Source organism: Aythya fuligula, chromosome 14 (genome assembly GCF_009819795.1).
Source record: "Aythya fuligula isolate bAytFul2 chromosome 14, bAytFul2.pri, whole genome shotgun sequence".
NCBI lineage: Eukaryota > Metazoa > Chordata > Aves > Anseriformes > Anatidae > Aythya > Aythya fuligula.
In genome coordinates this window covers 2,974,449-2,986,691 of record NC_045572.1, presented here as the reverse complement: position 1 = coordinate 2,986,691, position 12,243 = coordinate 2,974,449, and positions in this window count along the sequence as shown.

The window sequence follows — 12,243 nt, the reverse complement described above, 5'->3', positions numbered from 1 at the left end:
AGCCTCAAACCTTAATTATTCATCTAGCTTTTCCAGCTGAATTGAGGCATGTTAGAGAAGCACTGCAGAATTATGCCTCATGTCCTTTTAGGGTCATGGTGTTTGTGAAGAGTATAGAGCACATAAAACAAGAGTGTCCTATTGAGGCCCCGATATGTTCATTATGAAACACAGCTTCTCTGATGCACCCCGTTTCCAAGCCAAAAAGACATTCTTCTGCTATTGAATGCTGGAGTTATATCAAATAAATGACCTTCCAATTTCCAAATATACTCCAAGGAATAGATATCTAGAGATATTTACATTTAAAATTACAGTTAACAGCTCTTTGCTGGTTAGTCATACTTTATTTTTCTGAGATGCATTATGCTCTCCTTTCAACAGCTTTAGACAAGCACCTAGCTTTCATTGATTTCCTCAATTCAAAACATGACTGCATTCACTCCTCTTTTTCTTGATAATGGTTTCAGGAGAATTTATAGGAAAATATTTAGAATATGAAGTTCAATTCTTAAAATAATTATATAATTCATAACAATGAATTATTTTTGATGTAACTGATACATTTTGATGCCTTAACACAGTCACAAAGCAAAAAGCTTTGGAAGTAGTCTCAAAACAAGAGTGTACATTGCTGGTAAAATGAAAAGTGTAGTATAAAAGAAATCACTGACAAACCACATCAAACACAATATATAAGAAATTGTCTTTCTAAGGTGAAAGGTTAGAAACCTACCGAATGGACTTAAGCATGTCACCTATTTATGAAAAAATAAATTTCTCAAATATCTTGTTCCTAAAGCCTGAGGTATACACTACAAATCTACCATCAGAGGGATTATGAACCTTATGAACCTTGAACAGTATTAAAATAAAAATCACTGTCAATTCAACCAGTCATAAACCACAGTGTTGCTGATACAGAGCAGCACCCTGACATACTGAGCAATGAACCCTTATGTGTGGCTGTCCTGGACTAAAACTTAGTCCTAACTATACTAACAAGAAACTCAGCCTACTGCATTCGGTGAAGTAGCCTCAGAGAAAAATTGCGGATATTGTTGGAAGTGGATGTTTTTATTTATGGCTTAATTGCTTGTTTACAATAAATTTAAGTTTTCATTAGTGTTTTTTTCTTTTTCCAGGAGAGTATTTTGTGAAACTCCTCTTACTTATCCTCAAATCAATCTCTTTCTCTTTTTTTTTTTTTTTTTTTTTTTTTTTTTTTTTTCTGAAGTACACTTCTCAAAATTATAAACTGATTTATAAATTCACCAGGAAAAAATATTTAAAAGGTTGGTTTTGTATAACTGACAGCTCTGTCTGTAATTAGAGCACTGTCTTTCCAAAATTATTCATTTTCACTAATTTTCAGATTTTTTTTCCAAAGTACTAGCAATCTCCTTTGATAAAAGGAAACAATTGTTTTTTGTTTTAGTTTTTGTTTTTGTTTTTTAATTCTTGTTTGCTGATATCAAGAGCTTTCTCAGAAAGATAAAAGTCTTTATCTTTCCCCTTTTGAAAAGTCTAGTTCTCCACACAAGTAGTATAAATATGCTTACTTATTAAGGCCATGAATAGCTGCAATGAACTCCATGGGATATAGCAGCTATATTTAATCCTATGTACGAGTCATTAAATATCAGGCCAAGATCAAATGAGAATTGTGATAAAGGTCTCTTTTTTTTTTTCTTCATGGCCTGAGATTTCCATTGCCATCATGGATTAAAGAATTTATTTATTTTTTTCTTTGGTAAGAGCTGAATATGCTTCAAAGCATCTCAATTTTAGCTTATTCAGAAAACATTTCTTAAAATTCTGATGTCACTTGTCAGCAAAGTGCTTGGAATTAAATATGATCCTTTACGGTAATAGAATTCAGTGCAGTTTATTTGAATAGGTCCAGATACCCCGAACATAGTCTTTAAGTAGGCAAACTGTTGTGCAGACTTCAGTTGATCTATTCATGTTTGAACTTTAGCACATGGCCAAAGTGTATGCAGTAGTAAGATCTGCAAAGGCTGAAGAATTAGCTTAAATGAGACTTAGAAATAATGGATTCATCATGAACACGTCCTCCTACTGTATGGTGGGTATACTGCCAATAATTAGAGACAAAAGATTAGATTCTCTGACTTTAAAATACTGGCCAAATAAGGCTATTGTAAAATAAATCAGAGGAGTGAGGTGGTTTAATGGCTTTTTAATGATCCTAATGTTTTCAGTTTTAATGAGTCATTTTACATCAGCTTTAATCATTTTATGAGTCTGAAAAATGGCTGAAAAATGGCTGGCATTAGTTTGGTTTTCTGTTCAATCTTCCCACAAGCCATTATGGAAGAGTGGCTAATGGGAGTCAACTTGCATAAGTGGAATCATAGACAATAGAATAACTTGAATTTATTAGAGAAACTGGTACATTAACTAGCAATACAGGCAATGATATATTTTTTCAAAGATCCAAGGAAACATATTTTACTGAAGTGCAGGTAAAAAATAACTTAAAAGAATTAAATATTCTGCACCCTTTAATGCTGTTAAATGGAATTAAATCTTACTTTTTTTATTATATGCATTTACGTAAGTATCTTTAAGGATTCAAAAAGACAAGTTGCTTAATCTTTTGAAATTCACTTGTAATATAATTTCATGTCGTACAAGAAAATTCCAAAATAGATCATCTACACTAGCTCAGCAGGATTCCTCTCTTCTGCAGTAGCTTTAGCAGGTCTGCTCAAGTGTTTTTTGCCCTCCAAGGAAGTGCTTGGGGCAGACAATGGAGTGCAATCACTGTTGTGTGGACACGCGTGGACAAAAAGCAGGGAGGAGAAGCCAAGATCCTAGTGTGCCCAAGCTGCTTGTTTTAGTGATGCGCTCCCAGGTGGTCTGCTGGATTTAGTGGTGGCAGCTGAAGGCACAGACGCCTGCCCTTGGTTACCCTACAGCAGCCAAGCACACACGGTTCTGCTGGCTGTTGTGCACAAATAGCTATCTCTGGCAACTTAGCCTGAGACAGAGATGTCCTCATTCCTTGTAGCAAGAGTACACAGGGCTTATGGATCTCCTACAGCTCAGCTGAATGGATTAATACAAGATTACTCTGAGCTCCACGATTTCCCTCTATCCTCATTCTCCAGTTTTGACCACCAAATAAATCGTGGTTATACTAAACTTTTTATTTCTTTTCCTCTATATTTGGCCCTACAGATTTTAACAAGAAGTTTAGATGGAATATGCATTATTGTGGAAAAAAATATTTTGAAATTCTTTGCAATATTCAATATTAACTTTACCAATATTTCCTGAAACCTGAAGTAAAATGAAATTAAAATCACATACAGGATGCTTAAATTCTGCTCTCAGGTAAAACAAAAAAACAATTCTAGTGGAGTCAGACTGTTAAAAAAACACAACTGTTTCTCACAAAAGGTCAATGGTTTTGGGCCCCTTGCTACAAGACATCGAGGTGCTTGAGTGAGTCCAGAGAAGGGTGATCAAGCTGATGAGGGGTCTGGAGAACAACTCCTATGAGGAGCGGCTGAGAGAGCTGGGCTTGTTCAGCCTGGAGAAAAGGAGGCTCAGAGGCGACCTTATCACATTCTTATCACATTCTACAGGTACTTTAAAGGCTACAGCCTCATTTAAGGTGGGGGTTGGTCTATTCTCCCATGTGCATGGTAACCAGACGAGGGGGAATGGGCTAAGGTTGTGCCAAGAGGAGGTTTAGGTTGGATCTTAGGAAGAACTTCTTTACCAAAAGGGTTGTGAGGCATTGGAATGGGCTGCCCAGGGAAATGGTTCAGTCACCATCTCTGGAGGTCTTTAAAAGACATTTAGAAGTAGAGCTTTAGTGGTTTAGTGGAGGACTGGTTAGTGTTAGGTTAGAGGTTGGACTCAATGATCTTGAGGTCTCTTCCAACCTAGAAATTCTGTGATTCTGTGTCTCTCAGGTATTGAATACTCACCTAAAACAAAAATTTATTTCAGTAATGGCAGCAGTATCAAATCAGGCTATTTGCTACTTTCCATTTGTACTATTACAGATATAAATTACTCAGTATTATCATTGGTTAAGTGGGACCTCAGCTAATGGTAAAGATGGTATGTATTTAATATCCTGGTAGTTCCTGTGTTCCTGTTGTGTACATCATCACAGGGATATTTCTCTAGTAAGCAAAGTCAGGAAGTCCTTTTTAAAATGAGTTTGCAATGTATCTAGAAAAAAAAAAAAAAAAAAAAAAAATGTTCTAGAGCCAGTGTAACCAAAGGAAGGGAAACTAATTATGGCCTATACAGGCTAACCTAGCTTACCTAGCTTTGTCAGAGCAGCTGCCCTATAAAATGACCGCCATAGGAAGCTGAATTATAGTGGCTTGTTGTTTGCACTTCCTCTGAGGGGAGCTTGACCTTCATAGGTGACTAAAAGGTTTATTTACCAGCATTTCTCATGAAAATGCCTGTCAGTAGTATTCTTGTTAGAAATTTCTTTTCCTAGAGGTTCATCATTTGGAATGCTGAACTGATTTTAAAAAGAGAATGACAGGCCCACAAGTAAAAGGTGAATGGAAACAGCATAAAATAAATGTGAATGAATAATACATACGAATTTAGGTGATGCATTTGAAACAACATATAAAAGCAATATGATGCTTTTTATAAACAATAGATGGTTTTATATATGAATCTTTGTCTGAGATACTCTAAAATTACCGCCAGGTAAACAAAAGGTGTTATGATACCCATAACAAAACTGTGAATGTGGTTTGGCTGTGCCTAGGCAAGAATGACATATTGTAATTTCATCCAGTATGAGAAGACAGAACGAATACCCAAGGTAGTTCAGTATAGAGAGAGATAAAAAATTCAGATATTGCAAGAATTTTTCTTAATTCAAACATGCTATTAGTGATTGTTTCATTGTTCTACTTTAAAAGGACAGCCAATAGCCTATATTTTACTAGTATTACAAGAAAAATATTGTATTATATCTTGCCTCGGAATACATTTCTGGCTTTGTACCAAAGACATTTATTGGCTTCTCAGCTCAGCAAGACACTTTCGCTACATCGTCTCCCAGTTAGTCTTAGAGATGAGGTATATGAGTTTTCTGACCCAGTGCTGTGCTCTTTTTCCTGCTCACCCATGTACCATGCATATTCATGGCCTCCATATGAGAATATACCAATCACTGCCTTATGTCAATCATTTTCATGTACTACAGTCAGAAAAGTTTGGTGTCATGCTCTGGTTGTCAGAGCATTTTGTAGCAACAAAACAGCTGCAGTTTCTCTCCACTTTACATTATTCTATGCAAGAGGTAAATATTCTTTTCTCAGCATAGTAAGGATTTTGCTAATTTTCAGAAATAGAGACTCTTTTTACTTACCATTCAGTTTAGAATGAATCAATCACCACAGGTAAAATCTCTTTGGCTTCTATAGACCAAAGAGAGCACCAGAAAATAAAAATAAAAAAAAATAATAAAAAAGTTGGTTCCAAAAGGAGGAATCATATCCTAAAATTATTTCTCTTGGCCATCTGCTCTCTCATTTTTTCCCAAATATTCCTTAGAGAATGATGCTACCAATCCCCTTCCTCGCCACATTTTTTTTTTTTCTTTCAGATAGAAATAAATAGTGGAGAGGACATACCAGAAAAGCTTCTCCAATGCCCTTTCTATATTTACATGTCATGCAGAGTTAGAAGGGAACTTCCAGAATGCCAAAATGGATTTGAGGACAAATATTCTTAGTCTTACTTCATTTCTTTCTGTTGATTTCTGGGTTTACAACTTCTAAAACCCAGTTTTTCAAACTCTTCAATCCTGAAGACAAATCTCATGTGTTTTCTTGGTAAACAAAAGAACTGTGGTTACCTAGCCTCAGGTATTGCAAGATCTTTAATAAAATAATGAACAGACAGTAACTTTGGGCGGGGGGTAGAGTGGGAGGATTGTTGTTAGCAGGAGGAGTATTCTGAATTACTGCAGCGTAAAAATGCTTTTCTATGAGGAATCTCTGACAGATCCATTCCTTATTGCCATGGACATTGCCATGGAGTTTCATTCAAAATACATCCTCCATTGCAGTATTTTTACAATGCAGGAAAACGTAATTTTGGTTTCTTCTACCTTTGTGTATTCACTTATCAAAGCACAATTAACAGCAGCCAAAAAAAAAAAAAAATTGACTAATACAGAAAACTTCAAACAAAAATTCAAACAAAGTAATATTTATGTGCATGCTTGGAAGTATCAGAAACAATGTGTGTCTCTTTGGAGAATAATTATGAATATTACAGCATGTACACATTCAATCAGCTGTGAAGGTTTAAGGCATAACAGAGTATACAGTTTTCATTGTCTCTGAAAAAAAATAATAAATTTTTCAGTGCAGTTCCAACTACACAGAAGTGCCCCCACCCCTCCCTCCCTGTATGTTTTTGGTGCAATAGTCAAAGCCTAATTCATTAGTAACAGAAAATACGGAGAAATAGTTGTACGTTAGAGCTGACAGTGTCTTAGGAAAAAATACTAGTCTTTGTTACAGAGAAATCAGGCTGAAAGTTGCCAGCTGGAGGGATCAGTGAATATGAACCGACAGCCCCTTATAAGTCTCACTGGAAGCAAAGAGAGCCCAGGGATGAAAAGAACACTCTTCAAACATGTGGAACGGCCTTTGGAAGAAAAGTGGGAAGCAAATCAATCAGAACAACTTTGGGGAATTGTGGGCTTAATAGAAATACTGAGGAAGCAGAATGAGGAAGGTACAGGGGGAAATTCTGCTTTAGTGAAAGCGGAAAAGAACAGCACTGGAGCTGCAGGAGTGGCTGCTCTCTCTGTGTGCATCTTATCCAGAGCTATAATGCCTTGGCTGTCTGGAACACCTCTTCCTGCATGCTGCAAGTGGAAATTGTGGGAGTTTTTAAAGACCAGACCTGCAGAGGTGGCAGAGCCCACTGGAAATGATGTCAACTGCTGCCAGCTCATCTTCTCCTCTCCATGTGAGTAATCTCACAGAGTGCATTTGAAACCAATTTTCTCACTTCATTAAGATTACTTGGTGATTTGGCCCCCACCATGTTTTTGGTGACAAGGCATGTCAAGCACACTGGACATGCAGAACTGGACATGAAGTTGTATTAAATATTGGAGATGACAGCAGTCTTTAGGGGATGAAGCAATGTGTTTTATTAATGATGAGTTTATTTCATTAATTGATTTAGTCATTGACTTGATTAAGTACTTTCTGCATTTCTCAGTTCCCAAGAGCAACCATTTCCAAGAATCTAAACATCATCTGTGATGACTGCATATTTAAACTGCTATAGGTGAAAAAGAAATTAATCTCCTGGCATGACATCACAAAATAACTCACAATCTTTATAAACCAATGTATTTCAAAAGGAGTAAAATCTAGCTTTCAAGAAAAATATTTTTATCTGTATTGTTAATTTCATTCATCATGGTCAGATCTCAGTTATTATTATCCTTGGCTTTTGCTACAGAAAATCCTGGAACCTATACAATCTTTTATTTCATCAGAAATAATCCATTCAATTGGGAAAATCAGAAAGTATCATTTTCGCAATTCTGTATTCATCAAAATCTTTAGACACGTGTTTTATTATCAGGGCACTGCATATACCTTTGCTCTTTTTTGCAGGAAGGAAATAAAAAATGTAGTGTTCTCAAGATAATATTTATATAAGTACTGTTGTTTATCTAAGTGATATCTCAGATGGAATGAAGTGATGGACAAATTAAAATTAAAATTAAAATTAAAATTTTTAATTAAAATTAAAATCCATCTTTTTTTTGTTGTTGTTTGGTTGGTTGGTTGGTTGATTGGTTGGTTGGTTGTTTTTTTAGCTCATTTCTGAGGATACAGAAAGTATAGCAAGGTAATGGACAACTTATTTATTGGTTTAATTTTTAATATTTGGATTATGCACCAGTTCTCTTAAAGAAGACAAATGATTCTCTTGAAAAATGCTTCAACAAATAAAACTGCAGTGAAGAAACTGGCTCACATTTTAGCAAGAACAGTCATATAATGCAGACTTAAGAACGTAACACAATCAATGACAACTGTGCAAGGGAGCTTTTCTAAATGAAAACAAGCAGACCTGTTCTAGCTCTAATTGCCAAATGCATTATCATCCTTTTTTACAACCTTACAAAATCTCAAAATCAGATTTCTTCTGGAAACTCTGTTTCCTGCCAAGAAAAATAATAGCAGGCAAAAAAAGAAAATCTTGTCTTAAAGGTGAGCAGCAATAAATTGTCATTGATTTTAAGTATAGTTACATAGATCTGCATGTGCTGAAAGCACGCATCAGCAAATATAATTACATCATCAAATGCAGATGGCTAGGTAATGCTCTCATTGAACTATTGAACCCAATTCTGTCATGTACCTAGATACATGTACAGTTTTCATACACTGGTTTCTATTTGCATGGAATTATGCTATTTAGTTGCATCTTGTGCTTTAATGTTTATTACTTTATTTTCAGAATCTCCCTAACACAAATCACTTAGTTTAGTGCCACAAACAGAATATTTTTAAAGCATATACTGCAGGATCTATAGTGGGAAAAAGAAATAATAATTTCTTCCCTGGAGATCTTAATCCACCAAATACATTTTAATAACATCCCCACTTAGGATTCCAAAATTTACATTCTATATTCACTATTATGGACCTGAAATATGTTGTTCTGCAAACAATCCCAGCAATAACAACGTATCTCTGAAAAAAGAATCCAAATAGATACACCCATAACCAAAAGAAATTCCATTTTATTCCATTATTCACTGGTACCTAATATTCAAAGATTTTTTTTTGATTGCTGTCAGATTTCAAACACCATCTGATATGATCTTCCCAGTGGAACAAAAAAGAGGACTCAGGAATAGCCAGGGTTATGTCATAATCACTTGTTATTAGCATTATGACCCACTTTTTATCCAAAATAAGAAACAAAATTCTGCAAATGACCACTTACTTGCTTCTCCTATCTTCCACCAGGACATACCCATCCACAAACATAGAGCACTGTGTTTTTATGGAGTTGTGTAAATGCTGTTTGTTAGGCACTGAGGTGAGTTTGCTAGGATGAAATCTGAGTATATAGGAATCATCTCATGTTCTCATAGGGCCTGACAATTCAACACGTAGCAGTATTTAAATGGTCAATGGTGATGATTTAAATTAACCTAGCAGTAAATGTCTCAATAACTGTAAATATCTAAAAAAGAAAACCATAAATGTTAATATGAATGAAAAGCCCTTTCTTACAAGGACACTCATCTGTTAGGCTTCAGTTTCCTACACCAGAAAGGAGGAGGTGAGCAGTCACGGACATGGCAATTTTTCTAGCGTACCATTTCATTACTGCAGTACTGCAATATCATTGACCTAGTCCCTTACGCACTGCACACAAGAAGCTAAGACAAGTCCTACGAATGATTTTGCTAATGGACCAAGGTCTCAAAATCTGTGAAATGTAATCACCTCATCAATCTTTCACAAAGATTATTATTTTTATATCTTCCATAAAAGGAAATGAGAGGCTAGAATCTAAAACTACATATCCTCCTTTTTTTTCTGCCTCGCACAGCATTAACAAGCACTAACAAATGGCACACCAGCATCTTCTGAACCAGTGACACAAGTGCAGTGATAAGCCATATAAAATATTCATAACTGGAACTTTAGATGTAGGCAGATGCACAACAACAGCATACAAGCTTTGTCAGGAATTGCTGAGAGATTGAAAGCATACTTAAAGGATTTATTAAAGCAATCAGAAGAAACCTCTACTCAGTCACCATGATTGCAAGGAGTTTATGGCCACGTATTTAATCTTCCTACTCTGTAATAGATAAGTTATGCTTTCCTGTGATTTGTGCACAAAGAGTTTTCTCAATCTTTTCCAGCAATATAAAGAATAGAAGTACCATTTCTGCCTTGCTAAGTGAAGCATTAATAGGAATGTCAGCAGCAAGATGGAACATGTAATAAATATTAAGGTTTAACATTTTTAAGATTTATACTACAGAGAATACGGTCCTAGATTATGAGATAAGATTATTATCTTTTGTTATATGAAATGATGGGAAAATGGTTCAATGACAGGGATTTCTTTTTACAGTGTTATATTCAGGGAGACCTGAGTTCAACAAAGAATAGGAAGTATAAAACAACATTAATGATAACTAACTAAACAGAGAACCAGAAATAACAGAAGTTGCTAACAAATATCAGTTCATCATTTACAGAGAGGAATATGAACAAATGATTTTTTAGTTCATAAAGAAATAGGCTTATTTCCAAGGTCAACTAGCAAACAGGAAAACTTCTCTAAGGGAGATGAAAAAGGAATTGTTACTCAAAGCTAAAGAAGCTGACTAGTATACCTAAACACATATACGTATATATGTACACATATATAATATAAATACATCTTACATTTTTGTATATCCATTACTTTTGCAAGATATTAACTCTATTCTTGTTTTGACATTAACCATTATAAACCCTGAATAGCTGAGCTTGTTAACATCGACAAACCAGTGAAAGAATATATATATATATATATATATATATATTTTTTTTTTTTTCCTGTAATTTTGACTTTTGCCTACAGTATCTTTTAGTTTGCATTGACCTTTCCTTAAGGAAGCCTTCGAAACATTGGCTGTGCTTTGGAGCTATTTAAAATATTTCATATGCAGAACAGAGCTGACAGACCTTGGCTGCCTGCTGAGTTTGCAAGAACTATTGAAAAACTTGTTTCATATTTTATATCAGTTTTCTCTTCAATGAAATTGTTTTGTGTGCAATAGCAGTGTGCACACAAGCAGCTTTGGAGAGTTTTATGGCAGAAAGAAAAGAGCATTGCTTCACTGTAGAGTACAAGGAGTGCAGGATCTGTTACTGTAACTGGATCTTATGTTCCTTCTTTTCTTAATCTAGGGAACAGGCTCAATTTCCAATTCTAAGTGGGAATTATTAGCAAACATTTTTTTAAATTATTATTATTATTATTATTTTTATTATGATTATTTACAAATAGGTACATTAGTCTTGCATGCTTAGCATAAGAGTTGGAACCTTCCTCAACCATGCAAGAACTCTTCAGCAGACAGGTACACCGCCATTTTAAAGATATTTTTGTCCAGTGACTTTGTCCAGGAAAATGGCATAGAAAATAAATTTAACTGCTTAAACTTACCCTGAGAACATTTCCTCATCCCACAAAATTTAGGTACACTGTTAATCCAGTCAGACCACATGACTTGCCTGCCAATAGTGGATTTGGCATTCATCTCCACTCCCATTCTTACTATGTTACAGCTTTGTTATAACGCAAAGGAAGCAAGGTCTGGCCTGATCAAGGGAGGGTGTCACACACTTGCTGAAATGAGCATTTCTGCAACAGCTCTTGCAAGGATTATAGTATCCTATATAGTATCCCAAAGATTATAATATCCTATGCAAATTCTATAAAGATTTTACCTATGATATAGACTCAACCATACAGAATCATTTCATATACTTTACTATATATATTATATACCGGTTCTAAATACTGAAATGAGTCCAAAATATCCCTAGGCATTTAGTATCAGAAGAAAAGCAAACCACTTCTTCTGAACTATTTAAAGACCATTGTCATTATCCGTGTGCTTCTGAATTTATGTTCTTTCTTCTTCATTCACATTAAAACTCACACTGATCAAATGTTTTGCCATGTAGTACTTTTTTCCTATTAAAAAAAAAACATCAGAAGAACTTACAAACTTAGGTAGTCAATAGGACCCCTCTCAGTCTCAGTGAAATAAAGACTTCATGCTTCAATTAATATCTTGTTTACATGAATATTACATATGAGAGCAATGCTGATTTTCTTCATTAGCAAAAATCACACATATGAATTAAAATCTGAACACCTTTCTTCCATTTTGTTCTCTTTACCTTCAGTCAGAAACAAGAATAATCTCTCTCCCACATACCTGTCTAACAAAAATGTAATCCTCTAGGAAATTCCAAGATCTTGGTGACCAAGAATTTCCTTTAGAGTCCTTTTCAACAGAAACAGAAAGAAAAATGCACAAAAAGGAGAAAGAGTAATGAAATTATGGTTTGAAACAGCTTACAGTTTGTTTTCAGTTTTGCAAATGTGCATGGCTTCTCATCTTACTATACAGTTCTGTTTTTCGGTGTTTTTTTTTTT